Raw genomic sequence first — 17,795 nt, forward strand, 5'->3', positions numbered from 1 at the left:
CGGGCCCTAAAGGCATGTGCTTTTAAAACAAGTGATGATTTGAGAGGGCCATGTTGTACAATCACTGGTGCATGGGCCTCCGCATGACTTCCTTTCTAGCTTTGATTTTTCAAAGCATACTAATCAATCAATCTTCAGGGCATCCATCCTCAGCAGCGAATTTCTTCACGCGGCAGTCCTTGAATCATATTTTCAGCTCACAAAGGTTGAAAAACAACAATATTCCTCGGAATTTCACGTAGACACTCGTGTCTTGTCGATAAACCGATCGTCTCCGACAGTGGCCCACCTAAAAGTGGCCATTAGAAAAGATATTGTGCCAGTGATGCTAAAGTGAACTTTTCACCGACTGGCAACCACAATGCTAACTCCTCATGCATGCATATCTGCCTTGCAAATGGTTCCACTTGTGTTGGGCAATCTGTTTCGTGCAAACCGTAGGTCCCGTGAAGATCTCCTTAAATAAAAAATAGTCTTTTCCACCCATTAGGTGGGCCACACTGCTTAATCAATGGAAAACTGACAGTCTGGCTAAATCAGTCTTATTTTCAGGATGATGGATCTTCTTCTTTGTGGTGTCTACTGTTTGCATGTATGATGTCCTATACAAGTCGTGTGTCCATGGGAAAGATAGACCGTTCGCTTGAAGATGGTAAATGAGGACTCTCCACGTTCAACGGGATGAAAGATTGGATGGCTAGGATTTCCCGATTCAGTATGCCAAACTACCGAGCCAAGCTATACAAAGTTGGCCTCCAGTAGAGCTGTACACGAGTCGAGTTAGCTCGGTCAGCTCGATCGATTCGACTCAAAAAAGCTTGACTCGCCTCAGGCTCGAAATTAGATTCGGACCTAGTTGAGTTGGTTTTTAGAGTTCGAAAAATTTTTGAGCTGAGTTTGAGCTTGCCCAAGCTCGACTCGACTCGGATCGAATTAGATCGGTGACTCGGTTATTTTGATATGGATGTTGTTTGCGAGTGTTTGATGAAATGACTCAACGAAGTGTTGGTGAGGAAAGAATGGAAATGCCGGGTGTTTGATTTTGATGCTGCTTGCTGGGTATCTGATTTCGATGTTGCTTGTTCGGTGCTTGATTTTGATATTACTTGTTGGGTGTTTGATTTTGTTTGATTTTGATGCTAGATAATGGGTGTTTGATGAAATACCTGTAAAGTGCTGTTATTGTATTGCATTCCATGCGAAATTTAAGATGCATTCTATGTGTTTGATAAAATGCCGCATAAGCTCGAACTCGGCTCAAACCGTCCCGAGCTGTTGACCAAACCGAGCTGATCTGACCAAACAAGCTTGAGGACCGAGGCGAGCCGAGTTCGAGCTAGGGTTAGCTACTGGTCGAGTCGAGCCGAGCCAAGCTGTGTCAAAGCTCAACTCGAATCGACTCGTGTACAGCTCTAGCCTCTAGGGACCCATACAATTGTGGAGGCATGGGACCCACTAACTTCTTTACACCCACACACACCTTACATTGGCACCTTTTTTTTTGGGGGGGTTAGTTTTGTTAGTACACACCCACTGTCAGTACACACTCCAGTGTTAGCCACCCTCGCATCGGCACTTGAAACACACTCTATTTACCACTAAGCCATGGGTTGAAAACCCATCTCGATACACCATGCACTTAGAAATGGTGCCCATAGCAGAGACTAACTCTATTGAAATTAAAATTTGGAAACAACTGTCTCTATGCTATGGTCCAAAAATCAGATTGGTGGAACATCCTATCCTTTGATTCATGGACACCTGTTTGTCGAAAAAAGACTATTGATTTTAGTTTTTTTTTTTTCTTCTTTTTGTCTTCTTTTTATTTTTATTATTATTTTTTATTTATTTATTTATTTTTTCATTTTTAAGCAATTCAAAAAAATTCCACCAATCTTGTAATAGTCAAATAAGCATATTTTTTAATTCACGATACTTTTGTTAGCACTCGATTTGTTTCCCATCAGGTGTAATGTGTGCAGGTGTGCCAGAATCAATATAGTAGCTCGATTCAAATTGATCAACTTTGATGCTAAAAGGAGATGCATCCAATATGAATATATATGATTAGAATATAAGAAGATCGGTCACTTACCTAGCCACTTGCAAAATTTTATAACAATTAGGCTATAATAGAATTGTGGGGTTCTTCCTCCGAATATGGGTACCACTTTACCTTCCACGATAAAGGACTTTCAGCATATCAGTGCAAATCAAATTAAAGGAAAAACTCACAATCAGCCACTATGAGTAACTATAAGAATGTGTCTCTTAAAAGAACTACGTGATATTGGATAAATGACAAATCTAACATATATGCGTAAATTTGGATTATAACTAAAGACTATATCTAAGAATTATCATTACTTGAAAATCACTACTCCTAGGATAACTAAGCTAAGAGATAGATAGATTTGATTATTGAATTATATTGGGTTTGTAGATGATCCTTGCTTCATGGATTTCTTCTGCTAGTTATAAAGTTACATGCATCATATTCTTCCAAATGCTTCTTTCATTACTCCAGGAGTTACAGTAGTTGAAGAGTATCTTTCTAAAATCTTCTCTTGTTATGTTTCTCTTTTGTGATTATTTCTCTTATGTCGGTCAAGTTCTGTATTTCTCTAGTCTTCCGTATCTTAAATTGCTCAACTGCATTTTTTTGCTCGGCCATTAAATTTTTGGATAACTCAACCACATTACTTCATGGACCATCCAATGACGTGTAAAATTGAATTTAGTCGACTATGATTATGCGAAAAGCACTCCAAGTATCTTGAAGATCTTTTCACCATTCTCCTCTTTCTTGTGTAAACCTTTTTATTGTTCTTTTTTTAAAATGGCCAATAATAGGGTACAACAATTTCTAAACTGGTAGACATAATTAAGATTATTTAATTTGAATAACATGTATGCCGTGTATGCAATTTCTAAGCAATGTCAAAGTGCTTGCATACTATCCGTCACAGTGTTTCTCTTGGTGCTATTTGGATTGGTGGAATTCTCTGGAAAACTATGCAAAGGATATTGATTTCTGTAAATGTGATTTTTCCCCATTTGTGAAAATAAATTCATTAGTGAAATTGGTTTTCATTTCCACTGTTTTCTCGAATAACAATGAATTACATTTTTTAAAAGAAAAACATTAAATTATATTTTCTTGATTACAATTTTTATGGAAATCCTATAATATATCCATTATACTATTTAAGAAGAATTCCAGTCTCTTATGGAATTCTTTTCTTGAGATAAGCTATTTATGCCTCATGTAGCTTATCTTGGCTTCTACTTAATAGTAAGTGATTAAGTGCCTATTTGGATACCACCAAATAAGTTACTTTTTCTACTTACGGCAGTAGGTAACTTATTTGAGATAATTAAGTTTGGCTTATGATCAATTATAGTAAAAAGGTTACTTAATCACTTTAGCTAAATAAGTAGTACTTTTTTTTAAAACACGTGCACACACTGCCACACTCACACCGTAGTGGGATTTCACCACCTATGGGTATTCGTACCCTTGACCAAGTGTTGAAACTCCTAAGAGTCTACCACTGGAGCAAGAGCAAGGGTACTTGAGGCACAAGTAGCTTATCTTAAATAACTTATGATCCAAAGGCTGCCTGAATAACTTTAGGTAAAAAAGATACTTATTATTGATCTTAAACCAAACTTACTTATCTCAAATAAGTTACTTATCTACTTTCGTATGTAGAAAAAGTAAATTATTTGGTGGTATCCAAACAGGCCTACAATTTCCTTTCTTTCCCCATAACAGTTGTTCTATCTCATATTTTGATTTTCACCGATTAAAATATGCTAAGTATGAAAAATGCAAAGATTACCCAGACAAGCTATAGTTTGGGTTAGGTCAACCCAAAGCAGACTAACTCAACCCAAGTTTAGGTTAGGTTAAAGTTGGAAATCTCCAACCTATGTTGAAATCAAGTTAGGTTCATGTTAAGCATATGGCTCGAATTACATTAGTCTGAGAATAATCACATGAGGTTCGGTCCTCCAAGGCTGCTAGAGCTCTTTTCAACCTCTCTATAGCTAGATCAAGTAGTTTTAGGTCTCAGATACTTGAGAATTCAAGTTGCATTTTAACAAAGTGCCTTTGGCTCGAATGTCAGGTTGAAAGTTGGGTCCTTTTGAGGTGACGTAAGGTTCGGTTGACCGCCGACCTAACCCAAAGTGACCCAACCTGCCTGACTTGCAAAAGTATCTAGGTGTGTTTACACGCGCCATTGTGTTGGTGATGGGACCTATAAGGTCCCGGCTATTCATCACCTTCGGTCCCAACATGCATGTGCTATGGCCGCGAAATTGGACCGTTTAGTCGATTGGTCCCCACATGTACCAACAAAGAACAATAAAATGAACTAACTAACCGTCCCCTTTTGATATATTGATGTAGCCAATGTAGCCAGCCTAATGAGCAGACCGGTCTTGATTTTTGGGACGTAGGCCCACTTGATAAATTGCTTAGATCTCTCCACACTTGCAGTCCGATTCCAAATCCTACTTCAACAGGATGCCTCCACGGACCCAAACAATTGTGGAGGTGTGGGATCCACTTTTTTAAAAAAATTATATAGACACAGACACCCACACAATCTATAGAGGCACTCGTACCCGTGACCTTGTTGCAAAAATATTGATTTTAATAAAAAAAATATTTTAATAATAAAATATAATATAATATAAAAAGTTGTTTTGAAAAACACTTTTCTACGGGTTTTTTGGGAATAGTCCCATATAGAAAAGAAAAGAGAAAAACCTGTGGTTGATATGAAGGATGTGGAGTATTATAATATTTACCTACCTAGTCCGTGGACTATGGACCTTGCGTGTTCCGCGCTCGTGCTCGGGCACGGGCACGGGCTCGGTCACGGTCACAGGCACGGTCATGGTCACGGGCATGGGCTCAGGCTCGGTGCGAGGGCGTGGGCATGTGAGGCAGTGTTGCTGTAGAGGCGCTAGTGGCGCACTTTGCACTTCGCACGTCCACATCGTGTCGCAGAGGGTCGCTCCTTCGCGACCTTGAGCGAACCGAAGCGAGACGTGTGGGAAAAAGAGCTGTTGCAGCAGAAACTGTAACAGCTGAGCCATTAGTATAGGGTCCAGCTGTAATTGCTGCATGGCTAGCCCAACAGCTAAAAAACGGCTAGCTGTTGTCTCACAACAGTCAGCATGTAGCAACTTGATCTTGATGGTCCATGCACAACAGTCAGAAAACGGCCATAAAACGGCTAGTTTTCCAACAGCCAGAAATGGTTTAATGGAATTTAAGTCTCTTGACCATAACCCCCTAGCCACCATAGCCTATAAAAGGAGGACCTGGATGGGTTTCCAAACCATCTCAAATCACTTCAGCAAACCCATACGAACTGAGACAGCCAGCCCCTCTCCACTCATATATTCTAGTGTTTCCAGCAATATAGCAAGGCTTAAACCTTAGCTTGAAGAACAGACTAGCGGTGTGGTCTAGAATGGTTCAACTGAACTAGTGGCTGAAGATTTGAACTGACCTGTGCAGAAGTTTTTTCTCTTCTTTTCTTCTTCTCTTGGAATTTTTTCCTTTATACTGTAATACTGCCAGAAAGTGTGTAATTGAGTTCCATTTAGTGGGCCTTCGTGTTTGCTGAATGTAGACCTACACCAGGCTCGTCGTATCCTAGAAGTTATTTGCCTGTAACCTACCAGCATACTCAATTCACTTGAGTAGAGGCAAATAACGCTTTAAGGACAGCGTTTCAGACGTGCTTCAGCCTGTCCTGATTTCTGATTATTTTTCACTTTTCGATTTCCACATTATACAGAAATACATTAATCTGTATAATTTCCAACAATCTTAAAGCGTTATTTTACTGATGGAAGCCGATAGTGTTTCATCCATCAAGTTGATGAATCAAGACTTGATACGTCTTGATCAGTTCGATGGAACCAATTTTACAAGATGGCAAGACAAGCTGAAATTTCTCCTGACGGCGCTGAAGATCTATTACATATTAGATCCAAATTTGCAAGCACTACCTGAAGCATCTGACAACGACACACCTGAACAAGTAGCTGCCCGCATCAAAAGAGCCGAAGACGAACTCTTGTGTCGATGACACATTCTGAACGCTCTCTCTGACCGCCTGTACGATCTGTACCAACAGACGTCATCAGCAAAGGAGATCTGAGCCGCTCTGGAATTCAAATACAAGGCTGAAGAAGAAGGTACCAACAAGTTTCTCATCGCCAGGTATTTTGACATGGAAGATAATAAACCGCTGCTGCCCCAAATCCAAGAATTGCAGCTAATAGTAAACAAAATCAAAGCGATAAAAATCAATCTTCCTGAATCATTCCAAGTCGGGGCTATAATCACCAAATTGCCACCGATATGGAAAGACTATAGAAAGAAGTTGCTGCATAAAACCGAGGACTACACACTGGAACAAATCCAGAAACACTTCAGGATTGAGGAAGAATCCCGTAACCGCGATAGAAAAAATGATAACGAGAATACCTCGTCCAAGGTACATGCTGTAGAAAACACTAATAATAAACATCCCGAGAAGGACAATTCCCTGAAACCTAATAAAGGGAAATTCAAGAAGAACACCCAAAATAAGAACGGAAAGTTCAAGGGCCCATGCCATGTCTGTGGAAAAACCGAACACTATGCTCGAGTATGCCGCTATCGCAAATCTAAAAAAGAGGCAAGTGCAGTAGAAGAAGGCGATATCATGGCTATAATCACTGAGGTGAATATCATCCAAGGCAAAGTTCCAGGTTAGTGGTATGATACTGCCGCTACTGTACATGTGTGCTATGACAAATCAGCCTTCAAAACCTATAAGGAATTGACCGATGGTCAAGAAGTCCAAATGGGTAATGAAGTCTGATCGAAGGTCGTCGGCAAAGGAACTGTCGAACTGATATTCACCTCTAAAAAGAAAGTGATTCTAACTAAGGTACTGCACATCCCAGACATGAGGCGAAACTTAGTTTTTGGAGATCTTCTGGGAAAACCAGGCATACAGGTGGTGTACGAGTCAGGTAAACTGATTCTGTCCAAAAATGAGAATTTTGTCGGAAAGGGATATGCTTGTAACGGAATGGTTAAGTTTTCTTTGAATGAAAGTAGCACTTTTGCGTATATGGTTGAATCCGCTAGACTGTGGCATGATAGATTAGCCCATATAGAGTATAGTACCTTGAAGTTCATGGCTAGGAATGGTTTAATCTCATACACATATAATGAAACCGAAAAATGTGAAGTGTGCATAAGATCCAAGATGACAAAAAAATCTTTTTCAAGTGTTGAAAGATCGTCTCAAGTATTGAATCTTGTGCACAGTGATATTTGTGAGTTAAACGACATTCTTACTCGTGGAGGTAAACGGTACTTCATAACCTTTATAGATGATTGCTCTAGGTATGTGTATGTATACCTATTAAAAAGTAAAGATGAAGCATTAAACATGTTTAAAATATATAAAACAGAAGTAGAGAATTAACTGAATAAGAAAATAAAAATTCTCCGTAGCGATAGAGGAGGAGAATACTTCTCCAATGAATTCGATAACTTCTGTGAAGAACATGGACTGATACATCAATGTACAGCACCATACACACCTCAACAAAATGGTATAGCTGAAAGGAAGAATAGAACATTAGTAGAAATGGTCAACTCAATGCTGATAAGAGCAAAGTTGCCACTAAGTCTATGGGGAGAGGCACTGCTTGCAGCATGCCATATAATAAACAGAATTCCATCTAAAAAATATAAAATATCTCCATATGAAACATGGAGAGGTAGAAAACCTAACGTAGTATATCTAAAAGTGTGGGGGTGTCTTGCATATTACAGAACCCCTGATCCAAAAAGAACTAAGTTAGGACCAAGAGCTATTAAGTGCGCCTTCGTAGGGTATGCACAAAATAGTAAAACTTATAGACTTCTAGACATAGAGTCTAATACAATAATAGAATCAAGAGATGTTGAGTTCTTTGAGAACTCACTATCCTTGGAGTCAAAGGATAATGAAATTCAAACTCCTAATAAAGAACCAGATAACACAGCTCCACAGATAGTGGAAGCTCCTATTGAGCCTCGTAGGAGTCAAAGAACAAGAATAGAGAAGAGTCTAGGAGATAACTATATAGACTCACAACGTGTCATTTTCCATCTTGTAGAAGGAGATAGAAAATGTTATAAGAAAAATACTTATAGTAATGACTATAGAAGATGATCCTAAAACATATAAAGAGGTCATATCCTCTACAGACTCAGCTTTCTGGAAAGAAGCTATAAATGATGAAATAGAATCCATACTATCAAATCAAACATGGGAACTAGTTAACTTACCTCCAGGTTCTAGACCCATAGGTTGTAAGTGGGTATTTAGAAAGAAATATCACACTGATGGGACTATCCAAACCTTTAAAACTCGACTAGTAGCTAAGGGTTTTAGACAAAAAGAAGGGATAGATTACTTTGACACATACTCTCCTATAGCTAGGATAATATCCATTATGATATTATTTGCGCTAGCTTCAATATATCATCTTCACATCTACCAAATGGATGTAAAGATTGCATTCCTGAATGGTGACCTCAACGAGGAGGTATACATGGAACAACCTGAAGGATTCGTTGTACCAGGAAATGAAAACAAAGTATGTATATTAGTCAAATCATTGTATGGATTAAAACAAGCACCAAAACAGTGGCATGAGAAGTTTGATTACAAAATACTTTCTCATGGTTTTACGCACAATGTAGATGACAAATGCATATATTCTAAAGTAGATGGTAGTTACATCGTTATTATTTGTCTGTATGTTGATGACATGTTAATAATAAGTAATAAAATGGAAGGTGTAACTGAAACAAAAAGATTTCTATCTTCCGTATTTAAAATGAAGAATCTTGGACAAGTTGATACCATTCTTGGTATCAAAGTTAAAAAACATTGTGGGGGTTATGCTTTGTGTCAATCTCATTATATTGAGAAGATACTAAACAAGTTTAACCATCTAAATATAAAAGAAGCAAAGACCCCATTTGATCCAAGTATCAAGCTAAAAGAAAATATTGAAAGAATAGTTGCACAATTAGAATATGCGAGTGCTATAGGGAGTCTTATGTATGCTATGTAATGCACTAGACCTGATATCGCATATGCTGTGAGTAAACTTAGTAGGTTTATTAGTAACCCCAGTACTGAACACTGGAATGCAATAAATAGAGTCCTTGGTTACTTAAAAGCAACCAAAGACTTAAGACTATTCTATTCAGAGTTTCCTGCCATATTGGAAGGATATACCGATGCGAGCTGGATATCGAGTGCAAGGGAGAACAAGTCTACTACAGGGTGGGTATTCACCCTAGGAGGTGCAGCTGTATCTTGGGGATCCAAGAAACAGACTTGCATAACGCATTCGACTATGGAATCTGAATTTATACCCCTGGCTGCTACAGGCAAAGAGGCTGAGTGGCTAAGGGATCTTCTATTAGAAATTCCTTTCTGTGTAAAGCCTATATCGGCTCTGTCACTACATTGTGATAGTGAAGCCACATTAGCTAGAGCCTATAACGGGACTTATAATGGTAAGTCTAAGCATATTAGTCTTCGACATGATTATGTCAGACAATTGATTCGAGATAGAATTATTGCTATTTCTTATGTGAAATCAAGCATTAACCTGGTAGATCCTTTCACTAAACCTCTATCGAGAGAGGTAGTAAAGGCTACATCTAGAGGGATGGGGTTGAAACTCTTCAACCAAAGTTCCACCAGTGATGGTAACCCAACCTAAAGTCAGAAAATCTCTAATTTTGGGTTTAATGGGTAAGAACAAGTCACTAATATGTGGAAAGTTTTTCAGCACTAAAATTATAAAACCTCATCCATAATAGATAAGTGCTGAGCGTTACGATAAAGGGTTGAGTCTTAGAACTCTTAATGAAATCCAGTCTATAAGGACAAGTATCTTATAGTAACGGAGATACTGGAAGGATTTCACCTATATAAACGTAGAGATGGTACCGTCTCTCATGAGAGTTAGAAGTTTTTCTCTCGGGATCGTTCATGAATTAGGATAAGCACATGGCCATTAATCGTGCTGAGCAAGATTGTGAAAACTCTAACAAACACATAGCGAATATGTGTGTGGTATTTTCAATTCTGTTATCTAGGAATAACTGGTTCAAGGCTGCGGCTACTAGTCATTTCGACAGAGTTTTGAAATACTTACACTAAGGAAAGATTAAAATCGAAAGATATCTTTCTTTATGCATATAAGCAAATTATTTTGGCAGTATTGTTTAATCGAGAAAATATTTTTATAAAAATCAAGTGGGGGATTGTTGCAAAAATATTGATTTTAATAAAAAATATTTTAATAATAAAATATAATATAATATAAAAAGTTATTTTGAAAAACACTTTTCTATGGATTTTTTTGGAATAGTCCCACATGGAAAAGAGAAGAGAAAAACCTGTGGTTTATATGAAGGATGTGGAGTATTATAATATTTACCTACCTAGTACGTGGACTATGGACCTTGTGTGTTCCAGTGCGTAGCACTGGAACACCCGCGCGCGCGCTCGCGCTTGAGCTCAGGCTCGGGCAGGGGCACGGGCTCGGGCTCGGTCTCGGTCTCGGTCTCGGTCTCGGGCTCGGTGCGAGGGCGTGGGCATGTGAGGCAGTGTGGTTGTAGAGGCGCTAGTGGCGCAGTTTGCACTTCGCATGTCCGCATCGTGTCGTAGAGGGTCGCTCCTTCGCGACCTTGAGCGAACCGGAGCGAGACGTGTGCGAGTCGCGGTGCGACTAAGTGGCTATGGCGGGTGGCTGGTTAGTAGAGAGACTAAAGGACTGAGAGAGAGATCTCTCAGTATAAATAGAGGGACTAAAAAGAGCTGTTGCAGCAGAAACTGTAAACAGCTGAGCCATTAGTGTAGGGTCCAGCTGTAACTGCTGCATGGATAGCCCAACAGCTAGAAAACGGCTAGCTGTTGTCTAACAACAGTCAGCATGCAGCACAATAGTTAGAAAACGGCCATAAAACGGCTAGTTTTCCAACAGCCAGAAATGACTTAATGGAATTTAAGTCTCTAGACCATAACCCCCTAGCCACCATAGCTTATAAAAGGAGGACCTGGATGGGTTTCCAAACCATCTCAAATCACTCCAGCAAACCCATACGAACTGAGACAGCCAGCCCCTCTCCACTCATATATTCTAGTGTTTCCAGCAACATAGCAAGGCTTAAACCTTAGCTTGAAGAACAGACCAGCGGTGTGGTCTAGAACGGTTCAACTGAACCAGTGGCTGAAGATTGACCTGTGCAGAAGTTTTTTCTCTTCTTTTCTTCTTTTCTTTGGATTTTTTCCTTTATACTGTAATACTGCCAGAAAGTGTGTAATTGAGTTCCATTTAGTAGGCCTTTGTGTTTGCTGAACGCAGACCCACACTAGGCTCGTCGTATCGTAGAAGCTATTTGCCTGTAACCTACCAGCATACTCAATTCACTTGAGTAGGGGCAAATAACGCTTTAAGGACAGCGTTTCAGACGTGCTTCAGTTTGCCCTAATTTCTGATTATTTTTCACTTTTCGGTTTCCACATTATACAGAAATACATTAATCTGTATAATTTCCAACAGACCTTAGTATTAAACATACTCTGTCTACCACGGAGCCATGGGTTGAAACCCATCTTGATATAATGTACTTAGAAATGGTACCCATGCAATGTATTAACTCAAATAAAACTACGTTTCGTAAACAACTGTTTGTAAGCTATAGTTCAAAAATCAGATTGTTTGACCATCTTATCCTTTGATTCATGGACACTTGTTTGTTAAAATAAGATTATTGGATATTTTTCATCTTTAAGCCATCCAAAAAATCTCCACCAATCTTATGATAGTCAATTAAGCATAATTTTTAGTTCACAATACTTCAAAACTGGTAGACATAATTAATATGATTTAATTTTAATAACTTGCATGCCTTGTGTGCAATTTCTCAGTAATATCAAAGTGCCGGCATACCATCCATCACATTCCATACTAAGATGTTGTTCTCCTAGATCTGTTCGTATTGGTGGAATTCTTCAGAAAACCATGGAAATGATATTAATTTCCACAAATATGATTTGTTTCCGTCATTTGTGAACATAAATTTATCAATGGAAATTGGTTTTCTCAAATAACAATGAATTCCATTTTTTTAAAAGAAAGAGAATAAATTTTAGATTTTGATGATTACAAAAGGCAACATCTTGCATTTTTATGGAAATCCTATAACATATCCATCAAATTACTTATGGTAAAACAAATAAGTTTATGTTTTTAGCTCATTGATAGGGTTTGTAGAGACAACGTAGTGTGCGAGCAATGTAGGATTCCATTCCTGGTTGTCTAACCTCATAGGCAACTAGGAAATAAAGCCAATTCCTCTGCATTTCCCTTTCCTTTGATGTGGCATTTGTTTTATATTCATATTTTGATTTTTTTGTAATTAAAATATGTCAAGTACGAAAAATGCAAAGAGTGTACAGACGAGCTGTAGCTTAGGTTAGGTCAACCCAAACCAGACTAACTCAACCCAAGTTCAAGTAATGTTCAAGTTGGAAAACTCATACAAATTGAAATCAAGTTGGATAACAGACTCACAAGAGTTTCAACACAAGGTCATGGGTTCGAGCATCCATTGTAGTGAAATCTCACTATAGTGTGAGTGCATGAGTATAGGGCATGAGTGTGTGTATACAAAAGAAAAAAAAAGTTAAGCATAATCAACTTGAATTACATTAGTTAGGGAATAATCACAACATTAGTTAGGAATAATCACATGTATTTCAGTTTGGTCCTCCAAGGCTGTTAGAGCTCTCTTCAACTTGTTGATGGCTAGATGAAGCATTTATAAGTCTCATGTGCTTTGGAATTTAAGTTGCATTTTAGCAGTGCCTTTTGCGGGAATATAGGTCAAGTTGGAGGTTGGGTTCCCTTAAGGTAAAGTTAGGTTCGCTTGACCGTCATCCCGACCCAACGTACCTAGGGGTGTTAATGGGCCGGGCTTGGGCCTTAAAATTATTGTTTTTTAAAAAATCATCCCGGCCCGACGGCCCGGCCCAAAATAGTTTAACATCCGGGCCAAGACTTACCCAAGCCCGGCCCGTTGACAGCCCTTAACCTACCCAAGTTGTACGGCTATCTAGGGGTGTTTGCATGTGCCATCGTTATGGTGATGGGACCTATAAGGTCCCCGGTTGTCAATCACCTTCGGTCCCAACATTCATATACTATAGCCGCAATAATGGACCGTTGATCCTGGTCTGTACCAAGAAAGAACAATAAAAACATCTAAACAACGGTCCCCTTTTGATATATTCATGTAGCCAATGTAGCCAACCTAATGAGTAGACTGGTCTTGATCTTTGGGACATAGGCCCACTTGATAAATTGCCTAGATCTCTCCTCACTTGCTAGCGAACAGTCCGATTCCGGATCCTACTTCCAAGGGCAGGTTCTTCTCGGCTGCATCGAACTTTTTTTAAGGTGTGGCCCACCTCCTAAATCATCGCCGCTGACACAAAAGTCAATTGAAAATTGGCCGTCCTTCCGTTATTATAGTCATTTTCGGTCAGGATTCCTGTTATCATGGGAAATGAGTGTGGAATAGGGGTACCGAAACCTTCCCATGAACCTACTTTCATTGGACCCATTTTTATCCACAACAATGATCTGGACCGTCCATTAGGTTCAGTATAATCTTCTTCTTCTATTTATGTAAAAAATAAATCAATAAATCTTATGCTCTTAAGCATCAGTAAGTGGAGATGTCAGTTAGAGAAGATCATGTCAGTCCATTCTTATACCACTAAATAAACAGTGTAGATAATTCATTTGGAATTATTTAAATTGAATATACTAAAATGGACGGTCTAGATTAATGAAATAGATTGTCTACAGGTAAGAATCTAACGCGGCGCATAGATGGCTCGTTGCACTTTATTGCTTTCATTCATTGCAGATATAGACGCAAGTGTTCCGATTGGAGATAACTTCGCTTTTCTTACGGGTGAAATGTTTTTGGACCACAAGGTAGAGGATTTGTAACATGCACGTCGCTGCACTGAAGTTTCTATGGTTTTACCTGTTAAAAGTACACGTGGCAAAAAAAAAGGCGATCGTAGCTGTTGTTTTGGTGGGGCATGATATGGATAGATCATATATCAGAACTAAAATGGAATAGTCTCTTGTATCCATCCGATCTTATGTTATAAAAGGAGTGGTTTACATTCAACTGGATGAAGTCAAAATAAATACCTTATATAGTTATTTAAATTTTAGAAATTTTGGTCTACAGATAATCCACGTAGTGTCCCACCTGATCAACAGTTTAGATTTCTTGAAAAAAGGCTGCAACGTTTTTGAAACGACATGCATATTAGAGTTTCTGGTAAGGTTAGGGACCCGTGAGTGCACGTGGTACCATTCATTTCACAGGACACGTGTCCGAAACCTCCACCAAGTCAACATTATAATGCAAGCCCGGATTTCACACGGCACTAGCGATAATGACAGGAGAGGGGGCCTCGCATCACACGTGGAGACGCTGAAATTGCAAAATCACTGCCATTCGCCAAGTGGGCCCCACGGATAAATGTACCGTGACCACAAAAACAAGTCGGCCGACACATTAGGCAAGCCACACGTGTAAATTGAACAGGACCGTTGCCATTGGATTGTTATACGGTGAATGCGGTAGTACACTGATGGTGGGCCACACTTTTGTCTCAGCCAGGGGCATACCCACACGTGTGAATGGACAGGAGTGCTCCTGCTAAAGCCCTTTTGCATGAAGTTCCTGCGCAAGGATGCAGGGTGGGGCACACCTCGATGTTTGTGAAAAATCCACACCGTCCATCATTTTTGAGAGATCATTTTAGAACGTGGGACCAAAAATGAGATGTATCCAACACTAAAATGACACACGAGATGAAACAGTGGAAATTCAGTGAACACCGTTGAAGAATTCTTATGGCCATAAAATTTTTGTATCAAGCTATATTTTTGGCGTTTTTACTTCATCCCATTGTTAATGATCTTATAAACGGTTTGGATAGCATATAAACATCAAGGTGGATCCTGGGAAGGTTTCAACGGTAGGAATTGCTTTCCCAAATTTTCCCTCTCGTGGGACCTGCTTGAGTTTTTTATCCCCCTCATTTTTGGTCGTACATCCTAAAATGAAATCGCAAAACGGATGGACGGAATGGATTTCTCACATACATTTCAGTGGGCCCCACCTTCCTGCGAAAGGCTTTAGCAGGAAATCCGCGTCCGAGTGCGCACGAGTATGCCATTTGGCACGTGCGTAGGAGGCCGTCTCTATCCCACCTTCACGACTATCAGGGCTCGACGTAAGCAGATGATTGCGCTTATTGGAACCACGACATGAAAAGCATCGTCAGCAGTAAACAGGAGGTGGGGCCCACACGTCATTAACGGTGAAGATCCCGCTCAATATATATTTAATGGTACTCCCGCGAGCATAAATTCACGGTAGTCTCACGTACTACGATACCGGTAACTGAAAGCGTTATGACCCGCGAGTCTTGCAAAGAAACAGGTATTATTTCTTCGTTTGGACAGTAAACTGAAAGGTGGGCCCACATAACTGTGATCCTGGCCGTTTATCTTTTAGGACCATCATCACGACCGAAGGAGTTTCTAATTATAAAGTCATGCAGCTTTTTCCCTTCTTGAATGGCGACCGTAAAATAAACCATCTATACGGTTAGGATTGTATGATAGTGGAACTTTCTGGCCATAATCATCAATGGTGTAGATTATCGAACGGTGGGGCCCCACCTTTATCTCGTTGGACCTGGACAAAATGCCGTTGGGTTCGGGCATCATAAATCCGGACGCGGATTGCGTCCTAACCCCCGCCCGCCTCCATAGGGGAACGAGCAGGATCTTTGAGTGGCCACCGTGATGTATGGGTATTATCCACACCGTTCATCCATTTTTTGGTATCATTTTAGATCATACTTCCAAAAACGAGGCAGATCTAAGAGTCAAGTGGACAACACAATGGAGATTAAACTCTTACCGTTGAAAACTTCTTGGGGGCCACAGAAGTTTTGGATGGAGCTGATATTTGTGTTTTCTCTTCATCCAGGTCTATGTAACTTAATGAATAGGTTGGATGGAAAATAAACATCACGTTAGGCCCTAAAAAAGCTTCAACGGTGAAAATCATTATCACCGCTGCTTCCTGTGGTGTGGTCCACTTGGGCATTGGATCTCCCTCAGCTTTCAAGTCGAAAATTAAAATGATACGAAAAAATGGATGGACGGTTTGGATTATACCCATACATCACGTTGGACACTCAAAGCTCCTGCCCGTTCCCTGCTAGAGACGGGAGGGAGAAGGACGCAATCCACGTCCCATAAATCCTGGGTCGAGATAAACATACGCACACGACTTTGTTTCGAGCCGGGCTCGCGCGAGTAAAATGGTGAATGTATCTTGCTTGCAACCTGTTATAATGGCTCCTATATGCAAAGATCCCATCCATTCATCAGATAGGTCCCACAGTGATTATAACTAAGTCATAGATTCGAGTAGATCTAATCCATTCAACTGATGGATCCTACAGAGAAGACTTTTCTTATCGATCAACTTTCAGTAAGAACTAGACGCCTGCCTGAAGAATAGACGGTCTATTTTAAGAGTATGCCCATTTAGGATAAATGTGATGAACGTACTGGATCTCTGACACGCACGCTTTTGATATGTACAATGCGCGCAAGGCCCTTTTGCTAACTCACTGCCGCGAGTCCTATGGTAATTCCCATGTTTGAATCGCCCAATCCCGACAGACGAGATGCCAGTGAAATCGTGTCAAGACCTTCATGGGCACTCATTTCTCACGCTTGTAAGTGTGACGCACATTGGATAAATCCAAACGGTTCATCAGGTAGATCCTCATATATAAGGTGGGTTTCCTCATCAGGTGGGCCAAACATTTTCAAAGAGATGGATGGTTGAGAACAATTGACCAGCAGTTAGTATTTTACTTACACATTTGACTAGTTTATCCACTTGATTTTTATGAGAAGGAATGTTAGTGGCAGAGAAAGCTGATGAATGTACTGGATTTGTTACACGTGTTTCACATCGGCACATGTAGTGGGAAGCCATCGACTATCTCACACGAGCGAGTCAACTATATATTCATTTGAACGTGGTCGTTGGAGCTGACGTTGATGTTGTATGGCCGACAGGCGAGAATTGCGATGAGAAATAAAGACTAATGTGCCACTGATCTTTATTTCAATGACTAACGTATCCCAACTTCCCATCATTTTCCAATACAAGGCGATTCGCGCACCAAAACTCAAGAAGTTAAAAGACGCCGTTCATCGTAACTCAAGGATGGTAAGCGAGAGACATGTGAACCCACTCATTTCATTAATGCCTCTTTGGTTTTCAATTTTCTATCAAATACAAAGTAAATGAGCTATTATTATCAAATTTCCTGCGTTTGTTTTAAAAGTAATTTTGACTTGAAGTTAAATAAACTTGGGTTTGGGTGTGTTTGGATACATGGTTTATACTATAATGTGTTGTAATGTTGTAATGAATAGAATGTCAAGGTGTATGAGGTGGAAATATGTTGTTTTAGATGAAGAATCTGAATGATTTTTGTATGTGCAAATGAAAATGGTGTTTTTTTTCCTTTCGATTTGCAACATAACAGTGTTTTTTACATAAA

The sequence above is a fragment of the Magnolia sinica genome, chromosome 4 (genome assembly GCF_029962835.1).
Source record: "Magnolia sinica isolate HGM2019 chromosome 4, MsV1, whole genome shotgun sequence".
Lineage (NCBI taxonomy): Eukaryota > Viridiplantae > Streptophyta > Magnoliopsida > Magnoliales > Magnoliaceae > Magnolia > Magnolia sinica.